The sequence below is a fragment of the Pangasianodon hypophthalmus genome, chromosome 5 (genome assembly GCF_027358585.1).
Source record: "Pangasianodon hypophthalmus isolate fPanHyp1 chromosome 5, fPanHyp1.pri, whole genome shotgun sequence".
NCBI classification, from domain to species: Eukaryota; Metazoa; Chordata; class Actinopteri; order Siluriformes; family Pangasiidae; genus Pangasianodon; species Pangasianodon hypophthalmus.
The window spans coordinates 19,673,631-19,693,122 of record NC_069714.1 but is presented as its reverse complement, the minus strand read 5'-3'; positions in this window follow the sequence as shown (position 1 = coordinate 19,693,122).

Below are 19,492 nucleotides of genomic sequence, written 5' to 3'. Positions count from 1 at the left end.
CTTCTTTAAGACCATATGATCTACCATGGAATCCTGTCTATAGAAATGTTCTTTGGATCTTTTTAGAGCTATAATGATATAGCTATTAGGATTCATACTTGAATAATCATTTCATCCTTTTAATAAAATAAGGTTTAAATTATAGCTATTTTAATGAAACTTTAAGAGTTTCTCTGCATTCATTTCATTTATTCATTAAATGTAGGTCATCTTATAGAAAAATCACCAAGAGGCATGTTTTTGAGAAGGTGGGCCTCTTTGGCCTTAAAATCTGTTCCTATTAAATATTTTTATTATTTATTTTATTATTTATCATTTACATTATTTTAATTTATAATTTATTATTATAACTTATTATGTTAAAGGGCACAAGAAGGTGTTTAGTTTTAGGAAATGATTGCTTACTTTTTGACTCTAAATTATAACTTCCTCCTAATAATGTCCCATTTTCAAATCAGTACTGAATCACTTATTACTGTGGTAAGATTTTGTTAACTCTAGAGGAAAATTTCTTTCTTAATAGTAAATTATTTCTTGCTGTCTTAACATACAGCTCCCCCTCTGTCTGCAGCTGGTATCCACCTCAACGTGACAGTCAATTACTCTGCAGCTCTCTAACTCTACTTAAAAGTGAATTTAACATTACATGGCAATTATACATATGAATGTGTGCCTGTGATCTACTATGTAAGAAAAAAAAGCACTCTCAGACTCAGACTAAACACTGCAACTGGTATAATACCCATTAAAGTGATTTCTCTGTGTGATTTGTGTATGTCTAGAGCTTGCTCCTTCATTCTAGTTCCAAACAAAGGGAACTTACCAATCACAAAATTATCTAAGAGGAAAATAAAGTTGTGTCACACAAATTACACTCCAGGTATTAGTGCCTATTTTGTAAATATCAGAGATCCTTTTGTCCTAGTGTTAGCTTCCTCATTAGCATTCTGATGAAAGTCGAGTGGATGTGTGTGAACTTGGGGGTTATCTGCGACGGCACAGCGTCCAGTGCTCACATCACACACACACACACACACACACACACACACAGAGTTCGGCTCAAGAAGATGAGGCACAGACCTCTCTCAAATCACTTCCTTCATAACAATTAAAATATGCAAAGTGATAATTTTCCTTAAGTAGCCTTAAATGTGCAATCTATTTAAATGTGAGGGAAATTGCCTAAAGCTTGGACTGAGAGAGAGAGAGAGAGAAAGAGAGAGAGAGAGAGAGAGGAAGAAGAAGGAGGAAAAAAAGAATAAATTATGCAAATAGCAGAAAGGACTCTTGAAAGCCTAATTTTTCCATAATAAGCATACTGTTTCATTTAATTTTTTGCCTCTTATTAAAAGTGACAGTTCTTTTGCACTGTCTGATGGCTATATCTGACACAAGCTGGTGAAAATGACTGCCGGACTAAACGCTGAAACATTTTTTGCTAGCTTTTAGATGATGGCTACATTCACAAAGTAATTATGCAGCGGAGAGTCCAGAAATAAGCTTTAATTACATAGTAATCGCCTCTGATGGACACTGGGAAGTGTGAACATTGCCAGACTGCAATCCATCAATGCCAAACCCCTGGCCACTTTTAATTCTCCCTCATTTGCATCATAACCTCCGCACCAAGTTGCACAAATGCTGTTAAATGTTAATAGGACCTGTCTCTCTACTCAAAATGAACGCTTAAGCCATTTCATCTCTCTCCTTGTGCTCTTTCTTTCGCTCATCCCTCTTTCTCCATTCTTCATCCTTCCACTCCCCCCCTCCTCTCAACCCCTATCCCTCTTTCTCACAAGCCTCACTCTGACAAACACACACACACACACACACACACAGCAAGCTGTGTCTGCCCGAGTCTCTCGTCAGGAGAGGACATTAGACTGAGGCAGCACATGGTCACTGCTGTGCTAATTGGGAGCACTATGCTAAGTTTTATCTCCTTACATCTAACAAGCCATGCAAACCATCTAATATGTGTGTGTCTGTGTATGTGTGTGTGTGTGTGTGTGTGTGTGTGTGAACAGAGGGAGAGAAAACATATGTTAGTGGCTGATAGCATATGTATATACCCTATGTTATGAGAAGCAGGCAGAGATTAGTTGGAGTTTTTTTTTTTCATCCATCTATTTATAATTTATTTCATTTTGCATCTTATGATTTTGTGTGATGTGTGTCAGACAATGTAATCCATCCACATTGTTTGGGATCCGGAGAGACGTCTAATGCCAGTCCAGAGGGACAGAGAGAGAGGCCGTTCCTTATTGATTGCAGATTGTCCCTGGTGAAGCGTGTCCTGTGAATATATTCATAAGCCCTCTCATTCTGGCCATTTAAAACTAATACAGCTCATTATCTGTCTGTCTGAAGCCCACCAGTAAACAATAACTGTTATTACTCTGAATGGAGCACTAACAGGCTCTGCTATTTTTTGTTATTTCTGTTATCTTGATGAAAGCAGACTGTGAGTTTAACACGCTCGAATCTCTCTTGTTCTCTCGTCCTCTCGCTCACTCACTCAGTCGGTTTGTTACCTGATTATCTCAAAGAAATTTTATTCTGTACATACACCTTACCTGAAGCTTACCTGAGTTCTAAATAAATAATCTTAGAGAAGCCCAATCTCTTAGTACATTTAAATCTTCTCTTAAAACTTTTTTTTTAGGATTGCTTTTATTTGATTACTTTGTTTTGTTTTGTTATTAAATTATTGTTATTACTATTACTATTATTGTTATTGTTATATACTCTTATGTAAAGTGCCTTGAGAGGCCTTTTTAAAGGCACTATATAAAATAAAGTTTATTATTATTATTATTATTATTATTATTATTATTATTATTATTATTATAAACAAACAAACAAACAAACAAAAACAACAAACAAACAAACAAATCTAGTTATATTAAAGATTTTTTTGTCTTACAGTTCGCATCCTCAGCATTAGCATTCTGACAAATGTATGTGAACATTTATATGGATCCACAAGACTGAGACCATTTAAAACTGGATATACATATACATACATAAATAACTGGACATAAATACACAGAAAGTTTTAGAATTTTGAAAAATTTAAAACAAGGAAAGGAAAGGTTCATTTTCTTGTATCGTCAGTATTTACGATTTTGCACTATTTCTATGTTACTATTTAAACTTGAGCAAATCTGTGATATTGACCATGTTAACACCTTTGTATGCAAGGTCAGATTTTTCTTGAGGCCTATACCCCCTTCCAGTGAAGCACGAGTTTAGAGGACAAGATGGATTTGATCTATTGTGGATCATTGGGTTTAACACAAACTTGGGAGTCCATAAAATACATACAAAATAGAAATACTAAAAACATAGATAAATGAGTAATAAAATATGCATTTCATAATGTATAATGTTGTGACTTGTGTATAATTATAGCACATAGTAGGGTAACAGTAACAGTTACTGTTCTGAAATTGCACTAAAATATGCTTTCCATTTCCACCAGCATGACTAGCCACAAGAATTAAAAGACAAAAACATGCATAGTATGCTGAATAAACTGAATAAAGATATATATTTAATTTACACGCAAACACACAAGCCCTTGGACCAACAGCCTCAAAACATCCTCAAAGCATTAACGTTCCATTCATTCCATTCGTTTTACCGTGAGCTTGGGGATTTTTTCCTGTATGCAGTCCTCTTTTTTAGTGTTCATGTTCAGAAAGTGGATTTTGGTCTCATCTGAACACAGCATTAGTTCAAATTAGTTTAAATTCTGGCACTGCATTTCATGAGATGCTCTCAAGAAGAGCTACTTCTGGGCACAGCTTCCAAACAGATTGTTATTATGAAAGTAGTGATTAACGGTTGATTTGAGACTTGACACCAAAAAAAAAAAAAAAAAAAAAAAAAATCAACATAACTATGCAATTTTTAAACTGTGGTCTGATGACTTTTGATACTATTATGTGACCTGATTGTACTTAATATTTCTAACTGCCTGTATTTTTATATTTTCTTACTCAGGTTAAAGCTTGGGTTAGGTTTAGGTGTAGGCATAGCATTATTTAGCTGCATTAATAATGCAGTGTGTGTGTGTGTGTGTGTGTGAGATGTTTCAGACACAAGTCCTTCATCAGTGGTGCACGCTAAGTGCCTAAGTGCTTCTTAGTTGATTAGTTGATAAGATTAAATAGTAATCTGTATCTCTTGATTATTATAAATGTAAATATGTAAATATAAAAGTTTAAAAGAAGGCAAAAGAAGAGGCAGAGAGGGTGAGGGGGAAAGAGAATGAATGATAAGAGGCCAGAATAAGAAGAAATAAGAGACTAGAGATGGAGAACCAGTGTGTCTTTTATAAATTTATAAAAGCAGTTTAAAGCATCTGGAACAATTGATGTTGAAAAGAAGCTCTGAAATCCTCCTTACTGAGGCCACTGGAGCTGCTGTCTGGCTTCATAAAGGGCTAACTTATAATGTGTGTACGTTTGTGTACGTGTATGTGTGTGTGTGTGTGTGTTTGTGTGTGAATAGGTGACTGAGGCCTCCTGCCAAGGCAGCACTACCCACCTCCAATTAGTACTTGCCGTGTGCCACGTAAAGTTCTAAAACACACAACTTTTACACCTCTCTCCATCTGTCCATCACAGAGGAGAAGAGGTGTGTGAGTGGGGGTCACTGGGTCACACTGCTTAGGTTTGAGAACAGCAGGAGAACACCAAGGATGGAGGAGATCATCTGCAGTCTACCTGGCTGCTGTTAAGGACCCGTGTGATATTTCTCCCCATTCCAGCACAGAAATGGAGCATTTCGCTCTCCCTGCCCCACTCACTCCCTTACTTATTCACTCTTCTCTCTCTCTCTCTATCTCTCTCTCTCTCTCTCTGTCCATCTATCTACCTGTGAGCATGCAGCTAACAAGCATGCAGCGATATGGTTCAGAGGTCATCTCCCACCATTCGTCTTAACTCATATTTACACCACACTTAGGAAAGGGGGAAACAATGCTAGCCATAAAAAATGCACCCCAACACCACGCTTCAACCCCCCAACTCCTCCCCCACCCCCATGCCACACTGATATGGAACATTCTAGACCATCATCTCTCCTTGGCTCCACATTTTCACAAAGTGGCCAAAGTGTCATGTAGTTACCCTTTACCATGGTGATATCCAGCGCTGAGCCAACTTTAATGATGTGCTGATCATAGCTGATATCTGTACTTCTGCCACTATGCAATAAATATCCTCATTAATGTCAAGAAACCCAAGAATGGGCCATTATTTAAAAGCTATGTCTTAATAATCCTTCTTTTCCTTGATCTGAGTAGTGACACAATTTTCTGTTCTAATTCAGTGGCAATTACCCTTTTTTTTTTTTTTTTTAAAGAGTCGACTATCAAAGTAACATTTTAATTACAACAATAAATTAAGACGTAGGAGCCGTCCGGCTCTTAACACTGACAGTTTGGTTTCTCATTAATACCTTAATTACTATTTGGAAATCCCTAATTGTCTGTAATACTTAGTGTTTCTTTTTATTGTAGGTCATCTCAAATATAGAAAAGGGTCCTGTGGAGTCACGCCAGCTTGGGTTATTGTTTTTTCTTCTTTTTTTTAATTCCTCTTTTTAATTATTCTTTTCTTTCATCTGTGGTTAAAATGCCATAGATGACATGTTGCACTGTTGTTTTTTTAACCCAGTGCAGGCAGATACACCCACACACACACACACACACACACACACACAGTGGAGGGTAATCATTTGAAACATATAGCGTCGGTCTCTGAATTTGATCTCTCTTCCCCTCAGCAAGCCTCTTCCATAACATCATTATCGACGGCGGATCTGGAGACTCGTCTGACAGCCGTGTGTTAGCCAGGCTCTGGGGAAATGCAAATTGATTCCACATCTGAAGTGGCATTTTTTGAAGCTTCCAACACGTTGTGCGCTGTGTCACTTTAGGCCTGCCGAGCAGACTCGTCAGGAAATGTCACACTCCATCTCTGTTCCTGTGTGTTTACTCTGATGATCACACTGTTAAATAGGCAGCTCTGATAACACGAGCTTTATTGCCCAGTAGGAATGCCCAGTACGGACAAAAGTACCATATTGAGATTATATTGCTACCCATTGTGATAGTGATATATTGCAATATATTAAAAAAAACTGGTGAACACATGTCTTAACTCATATTTACACCATCCTTGAGAAACTGAAATTTTTCTAGAGCCTCTGAGAGTTAAGAATATTCAAAGTTCTACCTTTTTTTTTTTGCTTGGTTTAAGAGGTCGTTTGAATATTGTAGGCTAAGGTAAAAATCAGTATGGTTTATTGTGCATTTCACACATTCAGACATAAATAAAAAGGTTTAAGATTAATGATATATATCCAGTTTTTTGCATTTATTAAATGTTGAGCCAGACTTAAATATATACGGTCAATTAAATTTAAAACTTTAGTACTTTTTACTCTGTTTCAAGAGAGCATAAGCTGTCTAGGTTGGAAGGGCAGCATTACTCTGTCTTCTGTAAATTAGAGCAACACTAGCCAGTTCCAGGTGCCTGTAAGCTGTTTACATTCATTCATTCATCTTCTCAGAGCCTGTCCCAGGAACATGGGGTGCTAGATGATAATAATACATCTTGGATGGGACATCAGTCCATTACAGAACACCATGCAAACACACTCACACATTCACACACCTGTGGGCAATTCAAAGTAGCCAGTCCACCTACTAGCATGTTTTTTGAAGGTGGGAGGAAACCAGAGAACCCGAAGGAAACACACACGTGAAACTCCACAGACAGTTACACAAGTCCAGGGATCCTAGAGCTGTAAGGTAGCACTAACATGCACTGCACCACCATGCTGCCTTCTCTGTACACACAGAAGGACAGTCAGTGCTCTCCTCTAAACCTGTTTAATTGTTCTATACTGTATGAATAGTATTTCGAAAAGATGCAGTAATGAAAAAGGCACAAGCTTGGAAACAGGACATGGTCAAGAACAATTATAGCATTTCTAGGCACGGAGAGTAATTAAAATAAAGTGAATGACATTTAAAAAAATGACAATTTGTTGCTGTGAGCAGTGGCTCATTACATTTCTCAGACAAAGTGTGTGTTAAACCTTTCAGAATGGTAGCAGTCATGTGATAGAGGAGAACTAGTGGAAGGGAATTAAACAGATAAGAATGGAAGAAAATATACAGTTAGGTGAAATAAGTATTTGGATTTTTGTTATTTAATTGACTTCGTGTGCATTTATCCGCTTCATATTTACACACATAATATATTTTGACTTTGGACTTATAAAATCATATTTTTCTTTCATATTTTTAAGCATAAACGAAGGTATGTTTTAAAAACAAAATTTATAGTGAAAAAAGTATTCTGATATGATATTTAAAAAAGAATACTGTATATGTAAAGGTTAAATTAAAATAAATCAAGCTCTAGTTATAAATGCTGCAAAAATTGCAACTGGTGTCATTATAAAAGTTGCTGTCATTGGTTGGGAAGATTTCATGCACCGAGCAGTGATCATGGTGAAGGTGAAGGCACTTCCTAACACTAAAATGGAAGAGCTACAGAGCCATTGCAAAGTCTTTAAACATACCTGTCAGTCCAATTAGTTTGATAATATGCAGGTGGAAAGTTCATAAAACCACAACTAATTGTACCTGGACACGGGCACCACACAAGATTTCACAAAGCGCTTTCAGACTAATGATAAGAAGGGTAAGATAGAAGCCAGCAGTCACTCAAAAAGAGTTGCAGGATGACCTGAAAGCAGCAGGAACAATAAGCAACGAACTGCACCTCAATCTTTTCTATTCCTGCACCACATACACCCCTTGCTACAAAAAGAAGCATAGATATGCACATCTGAAGCCATTTAGGTAAATCAGAACTCTTTTGGAAGAAGATATTTGGGTCAGATGAAACAAAAATAGAGCTCAGTTCTATGAAGTTCATCGTGTTTGGAGAAACAAGGGCTGTGCATATGATCCCAAGAACACCATACACATAGTGAAGTATGGAGGTGGGAGCATCATGACATGGGGTTGCTTCTCTGCAAATGGTACTGGGACATTACATGTCATTGAAGGAAAGATGAATGGAGTGAAGTAGCAGGACATAGAAACTGAATCTGGGGAGAAGATGGACCTTTCAACAAGACACCCACTCCAAACAAACAGCCAAACAAACTCAAGAAGGCCTTGCATGGCCAAGTGAATCTCCAGACTTGAATCCCATTGATCCCACTGAAAATTTATGATGGATTTTGAAATTTACAGTCAATCAGAGGGACCCTTGTAACCTTGATGAATAGAAGACCATTTGCTAAGAGGAATGGGTGAAAAATCTGAAGCACATATATACACTGAAAGTATAATAAATAACAAAAACAGAAGTGTCTGAATACTTATTTCCCCCCTATTTCCCATATATATATATATATATATATATATATATATATATATATATATATACATTGCACAGTACTCTCTCTCTCTGCGTGTAAATATATATGCATGTAAGTCTTAGGCACTCCATTTTTTTTAGAACAAACTTTGTTATAGAGCTTTATTATGTGACTTCTACATTATCAAGTCAGTACAAAAACAATTTATATTTCCAAACATTAGTTTTCCAGCACAAAATTAAATGTTACAGAAAAATGTTTGTATGTCAGTAAAGAAAGAAGCATATTAAGAGAGACCACTTTTCAGACAAAAATAAATAAATAAATAACGAAGGCTCCTGGGTTTTGCTGCAAAAATAAGAAGCAAATGCAACACTCAAAATCTCCAGAAGAGCTGTGGCTGATTCTGCAAGATGCTCACTATACCTAAACAGCTAATTTCCTTATAAAACCTGAGGCAAATAATTTTTTATTTAAAGCAAAGGGCCATCACACCAAATTTTGACTGTTTCATTTATTACTGTTTACTGCTCTTTATAGTATTTTTAATGTAGAAACATTTAATTTGATCATTTTTGAAGGCATCTGTTTTGAAGGCTCTACAGTGTTTCTTTGCATGTGTCTATGACATTTGTAGAGTGCTGTATATACACAGTATATATACACAGTATATATATAATTTTTTTCTCCAGTGGTAGCATATGTGAGTGGTAGGTCATTTGAAGGAAAGTATCAGAAGACATCTGTGCATGGTGGTTAATAGAGGGTTTTGCTTTGTGTGTACACTGCAGTTTTATAAATTATTGCTGGTCTGTAATTTATTGACACAAAACATATATTTTGGGTGATCTTTGTATTTGGAATGGGGTGAAGGGTTCAGTTACGCTGATTTCGTCTCTCTTGCTAAAGAAGTTCTAAAGTTATTTTTACCTTTGCAGAAAGATTGTGGAGTGCCAGCTTCACTTTTATGTGTCAGATAACCATATATACTACAAGTAAATATGTATACTTGTTAACCACTTTATTAGGAACACCTGTACACCTGTTTATTCATGCAAATATCCAATTTGTCAATCATGTAGGCAACAGCTCAATGCAAATAAAACATACAGATACAGGTCGAAAGCTTCTATTAATGTTCACATCAAACATGTGACTCTGACCATGGCATGGTTGTTGGTGCCAGATGTGCTGGAGTATTCAGTATTCAGAAACTACTGATCTCCTGGGATTTTCATGCACAACAATTCCTAGAGTTTATATAGAATAGTGCAAAAAACAAAAAACATCCAGTGAGCAGCAGTTCTGCAAAATGACCAGACTGGTTGGAACTGATAGGAAGGATACAGTACCTCAAATAAGCACTCTTTAAAACCGTGATGAACAGAAAAGCATCTCAGAATGCACAACACGTTGAACATTGAGGTGGATGGGTTATAACAGCAGAAGACCACATCTGGTTCCACTCCTGTAAGCCAAGAACAGGAATCTGGGCACAGGCTTACTGACACTCGACAACTGAGGATTGGAAAATTACCATCTGGTGTTCCTAATAAAATGGTTTGTGATTGTATATTACTGTACTAAAATAAGGTGTCTAAAAAAAAAAAAAAACTCAGGAGGCTCTATGAACAAAAGGCTTCTACAAGATTGGTTGCCTAACTATTGAATAGGCATTTGATAAAAGAAGCAGGTGCAAACACGGTGGACGACCTCAGGCATTACTGGTATTGCAAAGTGTTTGTTGGCCTATTCTGACAGCCAGGTGGAGTAAGGGGGGTAGAGCTAAAAAGACTTCGTAAAAAATGAAAGAGCAGCAAAATAAAAAGGAAAGCAGATGGGTAAAAATCAAGGTCAAACTCGATTGAGATGTTTGACAAAATGTGATGACATGTCATTTGTAGACTGTTATTGCCCCTTTGCAAGAGGTGCAGGGAAACATTTTAAAATTACAAGTAAAAAAAGAAAATAATGGAAAAAAGTGAGAGAGCTGCCAACACTCTGCCAGGAATGATCGCCTGAAGTGATTTTTTTCCCCCCTTTGTTTCCTCTCTACTTCATTCCCGCTCTCTGTCCCTCACCTTCTCTATCCTTTCTCTCTCATTCACACTCTCTTAAACTCTCCAATTTTCTTTCATTCCTTACGTTTTCTTTGCTTTCTGATTCTATTTTTCCCTTCTTGTTTCCCCTCATCTCCTCTCTCTTTCTCTCTCTCTCTCTCTCTCTCTCTCTCTCTGTTTTGCACACATGGATGGGTGCCAGATGAGGAGAAGAAGTGGATCTAGATGTAATGATATCACAAATGTTTCCCTTTAAGCTCAATCATAACTCTGTTATGACTGATTCAGTGCTGGGTCTCTTTATATAATACAAATGAAGTCGTCCATCTTCTGCTGTATTGAGTCATCAATTTCCCCCGGCGACAAGCCTCGTTTGCAGCACCTAATCATCTGTCTGCTCAGTGCTGTCTCGCGGCCTGATCGGATAGCACTTTTGAATACTGCTACAACAAGCGTGACAATCGAAGCCATCCATTAAAGCTTGAGAGGCCTCCATTATGGCTGCTGCCTGTAGAAAGATCTTTTTTTTTCTTACATAAACCACTAGGCCATGGTCTGTAAATCAGTCTGCGCCATTGTGTCCTTATTGATTACACACTCTTCTTTGCTAAATTTTCCTGTCCGAGGAGAGACAGGATTTATTTTTTGATGACAAAATATCAGGAATGGTATTCCAAGCTGAATGCTGCTGCTAAGAGTTTTCTGTACACACACTTTCAACACAACTTAAACCAGTGATTTTCTAATGAACCATATTAGGCATTATTCATGTAACAGATATGAAGTTCTTCCTTGTCCACAAAAAACATGTTTATGTATTTGTTGTACTAGTTTGGTTATAGTTCATGCTAAGTCTTTTTTGTTAAGCAAAAAAAAAAAAAACATATCCTGTGCAGTTAAAGTTGTGGCATGCATGAAAAAAATATGAGTCAGAGAGAAAATATACAGGGCAGTCAGAGCTGTTGGGTTTAAGACTTACATCACATGCCTTTTTCATTTAGCATCCCCAACCTTAGAAAGACGTCTGGTTACATACAAGCTAGCCTCTTAGTGCTGCAACAGGTTAACTTAAAATAGGCCAAAGTACATTGGATTACATTGGAAAATTGGATCAGATAACAGACCCCCCCCCCAAAAAAAAGGAAAAGAAAACAACTCAGATAGTAAAAACACTCACACACATATCCAAAGAGACCAGGGGGACTTTTGAACTCCACTCAATGTCTTTTAGCTAGCCAGCGTTCTAATGATAACCAGCTAGCTTGCTACAATGAGCCTTAGAGTTGCAGGAAGAACTGCACAATTTACACAATGTTCATATTTACACAATGTTCTCAGTAACTAGCAATAGTATTTTTTTCTACCACAGAGGGCTGCCTGATCTGTACCCCAAATGTCATCTTTTGACATTACTTCTTATTTTAGAATTCGTTAGGATTACACATACACACATGGAAAGGTTTGTTTTTTTTAAATTACTTTTTAGAATAAATCATTTAAACACTGGGAATTGAACCAGTTCATGTGCACATGAAAAAAAAAAACTGAAAAAAGTCTAATAATTTTTTTGTTTATATAAACTTCACTTACAGTAGTGTCTAATATAATCCTGATGCAACTGTATGCTTGATTGCTGATCTACCTATACAAGTAGATGAAACAATTAAAAATAAAACACAAAGAGCTAGGGATGTACTCACAAGACCTTTAATGCTATTTTAATTGTTGTTTAATGTGAGAGAGGGCATCTCTTTGTTCGGCTATGTTATGAGGACTAAGAACCTTAGGTCAGTGATATCGGTGTCAGTCGGATACCCAAAACAAATTCCAGTGATGTGATGAAGTCTTTGATAAAGCTATGCAGTGTCACAGGCACAGTTATGTTATAGGAAGGAACATTAAATGCACTTTGTAGAACACTGCAGTGGCTTGATGACATTTCTAAACATTGCAGGCATTTGTTCACATTCCTGTAAACGTAATATACAGAAAATTGTAAGCTATTCATCTGTCCAAGATATTGTCACAAAGCCAGCATGTTTCATATCTGAAGCTGTGGTTAAGATCAAATTACAATTTACAAGGGTTTTCAGGTTTGTCTCACTTTTGTATGATATTTTAATGATTGCTTGGATAATAAAGCATCCCCTGTTTGATTTTTTATATAGACCATACATCCAGCAGCTATATATATTATATTGATGACTTAGGGCAAAGCATTTAAGGAACATTTGCTGGTTGTATATTCTTGATATTTCTTTTAGATAATAATGAAAAAAAAAGCTACATAGTAATGTAGACTCAGTTTTTAAAAATGGGCTTATTGGGTTGTACAGAACACACTGAGTTAAGTAGTGCTGTCTTGGGCCAGCCCTTATACAGCATTCTCTGAATCACCACACAGAAAATATGTCCAGAGGAGACAACAGAGAAAACGGAGGGGAAAACCCCTGCCTTTGAAATTCTCCAGACGGCACCAAAAATTAAGTTCACTTTTATTTGAGGGAAAATGAGAACAGCACAGTACCAAAGAGGCTTTCCCTTGCCTCTCTTCACCAGTTAACCAGCCTCTCCCCAAACTCCCCCACCTCGTGAATCTGCACTGAAGCTCTCTGTTTATCGTCATAACTCCCCCATGAGTCCTGCTGGGCCTTTCACAGGCTGTAAAGTGGTAGCTGAGCAATCGTTACTCACTGTTTCGGAGCAGCATGGGCAGCCGCTTGGTTGGTATTTTCCCCATGCTTTTCATTAATTGAGTATTGATGGGGATCGGAGAGCTATTATGTGCCATTGATCTGTAGTTAGTTATTCAGTTCTCTGCTGCACCGACACAGGCTGTCAGAGGAACAGCGAAAATAGGATGTTTAATGTTCACAGTGTAATTTGGTGTTATTGATTTGATGTTTCTACCAATGCCTGTCAGAAAAAAATCTACTTGCTCACTTATTTGTATAGTTCTTTAACGTTTGTGTCATGCTGGTTACCCCCAAAATGTAACTACAAAAGGGAGAAACTGCATTTCAAGAATGCACTCCAATGACGTACATCAATACACATATTGTATAAAAGCTACTATTTGTTTCATTCATTTGCTTTAAGATCAATATGTAATAAATGAAATTAAATATGATCATTAAAAAAAACTAACTATCTAGATATATATCAACATTTATTCATAGCCAGCAGGCTATTAACAAGTCCAGCCCTTTCAGCTGGCATTATATGTTTAATAATAATGTCCTTCTTTATATATATATATATATATATATATATATATATATATAAAATGACCTTTATAGATTATGAGTCGTTACATTTACATTAGAAACTCTATTTGGAGTGCTCAATCACTCTGATGTCATTTCTACATCATATTAGTTGGAGTGATCTTAGCCTGATTTAATATTGTTAGAGATGGCACTGATCCAATACTCCGTATCAATATCGGGCCGATACCAGCAAAAACGGTGGATATCAGAGGATATATGTGGAATATCGGATCCCGTAACAAATGACAAAGACTGGAATTGGGTTTGGAAAAGAAATTTAATTTTATAAATGGAAATGTTTACATATAAAAGGATTTATTTTCCTTTTGTTGGGCTTGATTTTATTATATTTATACTTTATTATATTTATTCTATTTACATGTAAATTATTTTTTTTGTGTGAAAGAGTCTAACTGCAAAGAGCTTTTAGTTAAAAAATATTTTAAAGCTTAATAGCTTTGTAAAGAAAACAATATGGGATGGGTATTGACTGATAATCAAAGTTTCAGTATCAGTATCAGATAGAAGAAATGGTATCGTGCCATCTCTAAATATTATCCTGAGAAATATGCTCTGCCTTCCTCTGTATTTGTAACCTTTATAACCAATTGATCAAAGATTTTATTTGGGAAGATTTTATTAAAGAATTTTAATTCGGAAACTGCATAATCATGCTGATCCTAAACATTGACATACACTATATGGTCAAAAGTTTGTAGACACCTGATCATCACACCCATATGTGGTTCTTCCCCAAACTGTTGCCACAAGGTTGGAAACACACACTTGTTTAGAATGCTTTTGTACACTGTAGTATTAAGATTTTATTATAGATTTTATATAGTATTAAGATTAAGACGCCCAAATTTGTACCAGCATGACAATGCCCCTTTGCACCTAAAGACACAGTTTGCTAAGGTTGGATTGGAAGAACTTGTGTGTCCTGCACAGAACCCTGACCTCAACCCCACTGAACACCTTTGGGATGAACTGTAATGCTGACAACAGCAAAAGGGGACTAAATCTGGAATGGGATGTTCAAAAAGTACACATGGGTGTGATGGTCAGGCGTCCCCATACTTTTGGCCATACAATGTAGTCATACAACATGAGGTAAATTAACATGAGTCAAATGTCAGTCATGACATTTGATGAAAATGAATCTCATTGTCTTTCTTGACTTGACTGATCCCTTGACTGATCACTATGCACTCCTACACAGTGGTTATATAAACACTGATTAATTTAGTGAGTTTTGTTCTATTTGCTAAAAATGCCAATTTTTATTAGCATTTTTTTCTGCTACACCGCATAACCAACAACTTGATGAAAGCATAATGGTCACAGCGTGAAGAAAGCATACTTAACTAGCAAGCTAATGTCATTTCTGCTGAAAACATTTGTTTTCATAGAAAAGTAATTTAAAACATTTATGCATCATTTTGCTGAAATGTATTTATTTTTTCTTAAAGTAAATGTCTCCTGTACAGACAGAATACCCCCAGTTGTTGTCAAAACCAGATTTTCTTTAGGCTGTTTGCCTGAATTCAGCCACAGTGACATCTGATGGAATTTCCCAGACTGCCACGCATTTAATATACACCTCAGACCAAAAACAAGCATGTGATTTTTAGAATTTCAAAAATATTTAATAGCCAGTTTTCCAACCCGAACAGCATTTTTCCTTAGCTGAACTAAATTGTCTGCAATAATACATTCATTAACACCAAAGTTATCTTTGTGTAACTTATATTGTGTTTATGGATGACAATGACCAGTTTTTAATGTCTAATTTATGACATTTTCTTGAATTTCGTCTTTCCAAAATTCAAGAATGTATTGTGCATGCACAATTTTGCATACCTCCTACAGATACTAAATGTGCTCTTAAAATATTCTGCAACTCAGCCAGAGTCTGTAGTGGAATATAGTATCTGACACTGCTGGAGGTGGACATGGGGCTTTCTACTCACAAATATTCTATGGCCTGTTATGAACTCAAAGCGAGGTTCATGCTATTTCTGCTATGCTGTTTTTGTACTGTTCCATGTTGAGCATTGCTGATGAATTACAGATGAGCCAAAACATGATGATATAGCCTCCTTCCTCCTCTAAGTGTGTGTGTGCGTGTGTGTGTGAATGGGGAGGGGGGTCTATACTTGTGTAAAGTTATGGCATTTCAATCCATAAATGTAAATGCAAGACTTCTCATCACTAATGATTATGTATTATTTGGATGTAGGTTGGTGTGGAGCGGAGCGGGAAAAAACTTGTTTTTCTGCTGGTGGGTAAAATCTATTGATTGAAAATTCACACAGCTCCAAAGTGATAAATATTCATGGATGAATATGATTTTGAAATGGTGATCAACATTCGGATGGACCGCTTTCCTCGCCTCGACATCGATGGGCTCTGGTTCAACTCGCCTACAATATTACAGGGCTTTATTTTTACTCTGGTAACTTGGGCATAAAGAGTGTGATGTGTGTGCATGTGTGATCTGTGTGTGTGTGTGTGTGTGTGTGTGTGTGTGTGAGTGAGTGAGTGAGCAAACCCTGAATAGTTAAAAACTCCCCAGCTTCATGGTGAGGACATCTCATGACAGACACTAATAAGATTCAGTTCCCCTTGCACAAGAGATTCAAAGAGAAAGATTCCCTCAATCCACGTAGGCACATTCAAAGCTAAAGGTCCATGCTCTAGCTCTCTCCGGTTCATTATCATTCTCAGGTTATCCGCAGCCAAGGGAATCTTGAGTACAAATGAATTAGAGAGAATTAAGGAACCTTAGAGGCCTGAACCTTCTACAAATCTTGGCTAAGATGAAAGGTACACAGCCACAATTCTCATGCAACTCCCTTCCTGAGCCTTCTGTCTACCCTCCCTCTCTCTTTCTGTCGCTCGGCTCTCCTCTCTGAAGTGGCAGCGGCGCAGGCAGTTAATGTTGCCTAACGTCTGCTGACCGCGGGTTGGGCCGTGTGGGAGACGAGGCCTTTTATACAGGGCGGCAGGACCGCACCTCCGATCACTGGCGATTAATTACAGACCAGGAGCCGTGCAGAACAGAGATCCACTCCCTTCTGGCTGGCCTTCTTCTCATCTCAGTCCATCTGAGGCAGTCAAAGAACTCCACACTTCTACACACCACCTAACTCACTTCTCCATGACTACGTGCCTGTTGGAAGGAACTTCAAAACTGACATTTAGCTTCAGCCTGAATGTGGAGCCAACAATATACCATTCTCCTTCAGATTTTCAGAATATGTAGTCATGCATTGTTTGGAGTGAATATTGTAAAGAGACAGCCAGCCTTTATCCAAACCACATGCCATAGTCCAGTAGAATGAACATGCTAAGACACAATTCTAAAAGTGAACCAGTCTGGTATGTTTCTCAAGTGCTTTTCTAATTACAGGTGAAAGTAATGGTGCAGTTGCTTTGTGCTGCTTGGAGTGGGTTGCGTATATTTTTTCAGCATTTTGTACATCAGTGTTGGAACAATAGCACTGACCTTGACACATGAGTGGCTTGTGATCTGCAAAAATGTACGTCAAAATAAGACTCTCAACCAGTCCACCAGGTGTGTGGTAGCAGTGTAAAGACTCGTCTGCTGCTTTGTCTTCCTGCTCACTGCAGATGTCCTCTGTGTGTGTGTGTGTGCAACTTTTTGTATCTGTCAGGCAGAATAAAGGGAAAAAACACTCAAGAAAGTGTCTAGATCTTTTTTTCTTGTCTTTGTACCCCCCTCATCTCGCTCTGCTGCCAACCCAGCTTTGCAACAGACTGCCGAGTCGGCCTTTCTCCCCGAGCTCATTCACCATCACACACTGCCCTTGTGCTGGACATCAAATGACCAGTCAACCCCCTGAGGAGCGCTCGAGTTTCAGCCGCCTCGTTTCAGCGGCCGGCTGCTCTTGTCCCCCAGCCCGTTCCCGCGCCAAGACACAGGACATCTGCCTGTCTGAGCAAGAGAGGGACGCTCACCGGCCTCTCTGTCCATCTGTCAGTGGATCATATTGTCCTGTCACGTCATCTACAGCTTATTATTCCGTCCAAAACAACAAGGTGGTGCTGGTGTGTGGATGTGTAAGTGTGTGTGTATGTGGGGGTGTCTTGGAGGGGTGGGGGGGGTGTGGGCAGCTTCAGTGGATTTCAGATGGTGTTTTCGTATTAGCCAAATTGACCTGCAGTTACATGTAACAGGTTTTAAAGGGTTTGTGTGCCAATGTTTATGCGGTAATGATTATCACATAATCTAATTACATGTGCATTCAACAAACCCCCAGTTAGTCGATGAGAGGCGCAGTAATCAATAGAGAGGAATTTGCATAAAAATCTATTTTGCAGGCATGGCAGTGGATGGCCGGCTCAGAAGAGAACTCCTGGGATGGACATTCTGCTAGCTCATTGGCCCCGGGCACGGAGGTGAACTCTCATCTATTCTCTCCTTCTAAAGATGGCTGTTGGATTTGTTCATTACAGCTACATTTTGTTGATATACATGTTACGGAATGAGCCCACTGGATTGTTTAATAGCTTTTGCTTATGGAACAAAATTACAGGTCATTTCAAGAAAAAAAGCAAGAAACAATGCATCTGCAGATTACAATAAGAATGAAGCCTCCCTCATTAAGCCAGGTCTGTTTTCATCTCTGGTCTGGATGTACGGCGTATGTGTTTTCAGTGTGTGTGTGCACAGACTCTAGGATAGATGTTTAGTTAGTGATCTTGCAGGGCTGGCTGTTGGCTGGGAGCCACATGCGTATTGCAGCGTGGGTCCCCTGCTCTGGCTGCTCCCAGCCTCCTGCTCAGAGCGTGGGGTGAAGGAGAAACGATCACACTCTCCTTGTCAGCTGCAAGGGTAATTACTGCTGGCTGAAATTACTCAACATTTGTTTATTAGCTCCCCAGAGCCCACTGTAAATAGATTGTCCGTTATAGTCGGAACGCATTAGAGTGCAAGCCACTCCTCAGAAGCCCCCAGCCTCCTGTTCGCTGGGAGTTATTCGTCTGCTGCTCACTTATTGAGCGCTCGGCATCCAGCAGCCATGTTTGACATGATTGCTTTCCATTAGCTGTGTTGAGTCTAATACGTCATTCGGTGTGTTTAAATCACCACAACACATCAGCTTCATTAGTAACACTGAGGGGGTTGAAACAAGACTCAGCTAAAGCAAAATTAGCCAGAATGGAAAGAGACTTGGGAGAGAAATTTAGCCCACAATCAGAGGTGAATTTTTTTTTTACTTCATTTTCAAACACATCCAAAAGTAAAAAAGTTAAAGACATTGGGTGAATTTTTTTGCATCTCTCTTTGTCATATTTAATATCACTGCAATTCTCAATTCTGCTACAATTACTGAAGTATGTTCCTCACATGTTTATCATCTAATGGTTATGGAATGCTTGGCACAGGGGTTGTGTGTTTGTGTGTTGGGTGATGAAAGGATGAGGGGAGCCAAGGTCTGTGCCTGTATTCATTTTGTTGGATAGTTCCTGTCAAAGATGACATTCTGAAACACTTGACCCACAAAAATGAATTCTCGGCCAGAGCCTGGTGACAGCAGCGGCCAATTCATTCTCCTAAACGTGCGCAGATAAAAAGCAGGGAATGCAATGGTGCTGTCAAAGGAAGAACAAAGAGGGGAAGAGAGAGCGAGAGAGAGGAGAGAGGGAGTAAATCTATGCTCGAAGGTGTGAAAGCCATACATAAGTAGCAGTTTACAGGGAAATAGCTAGAGCAGTAAG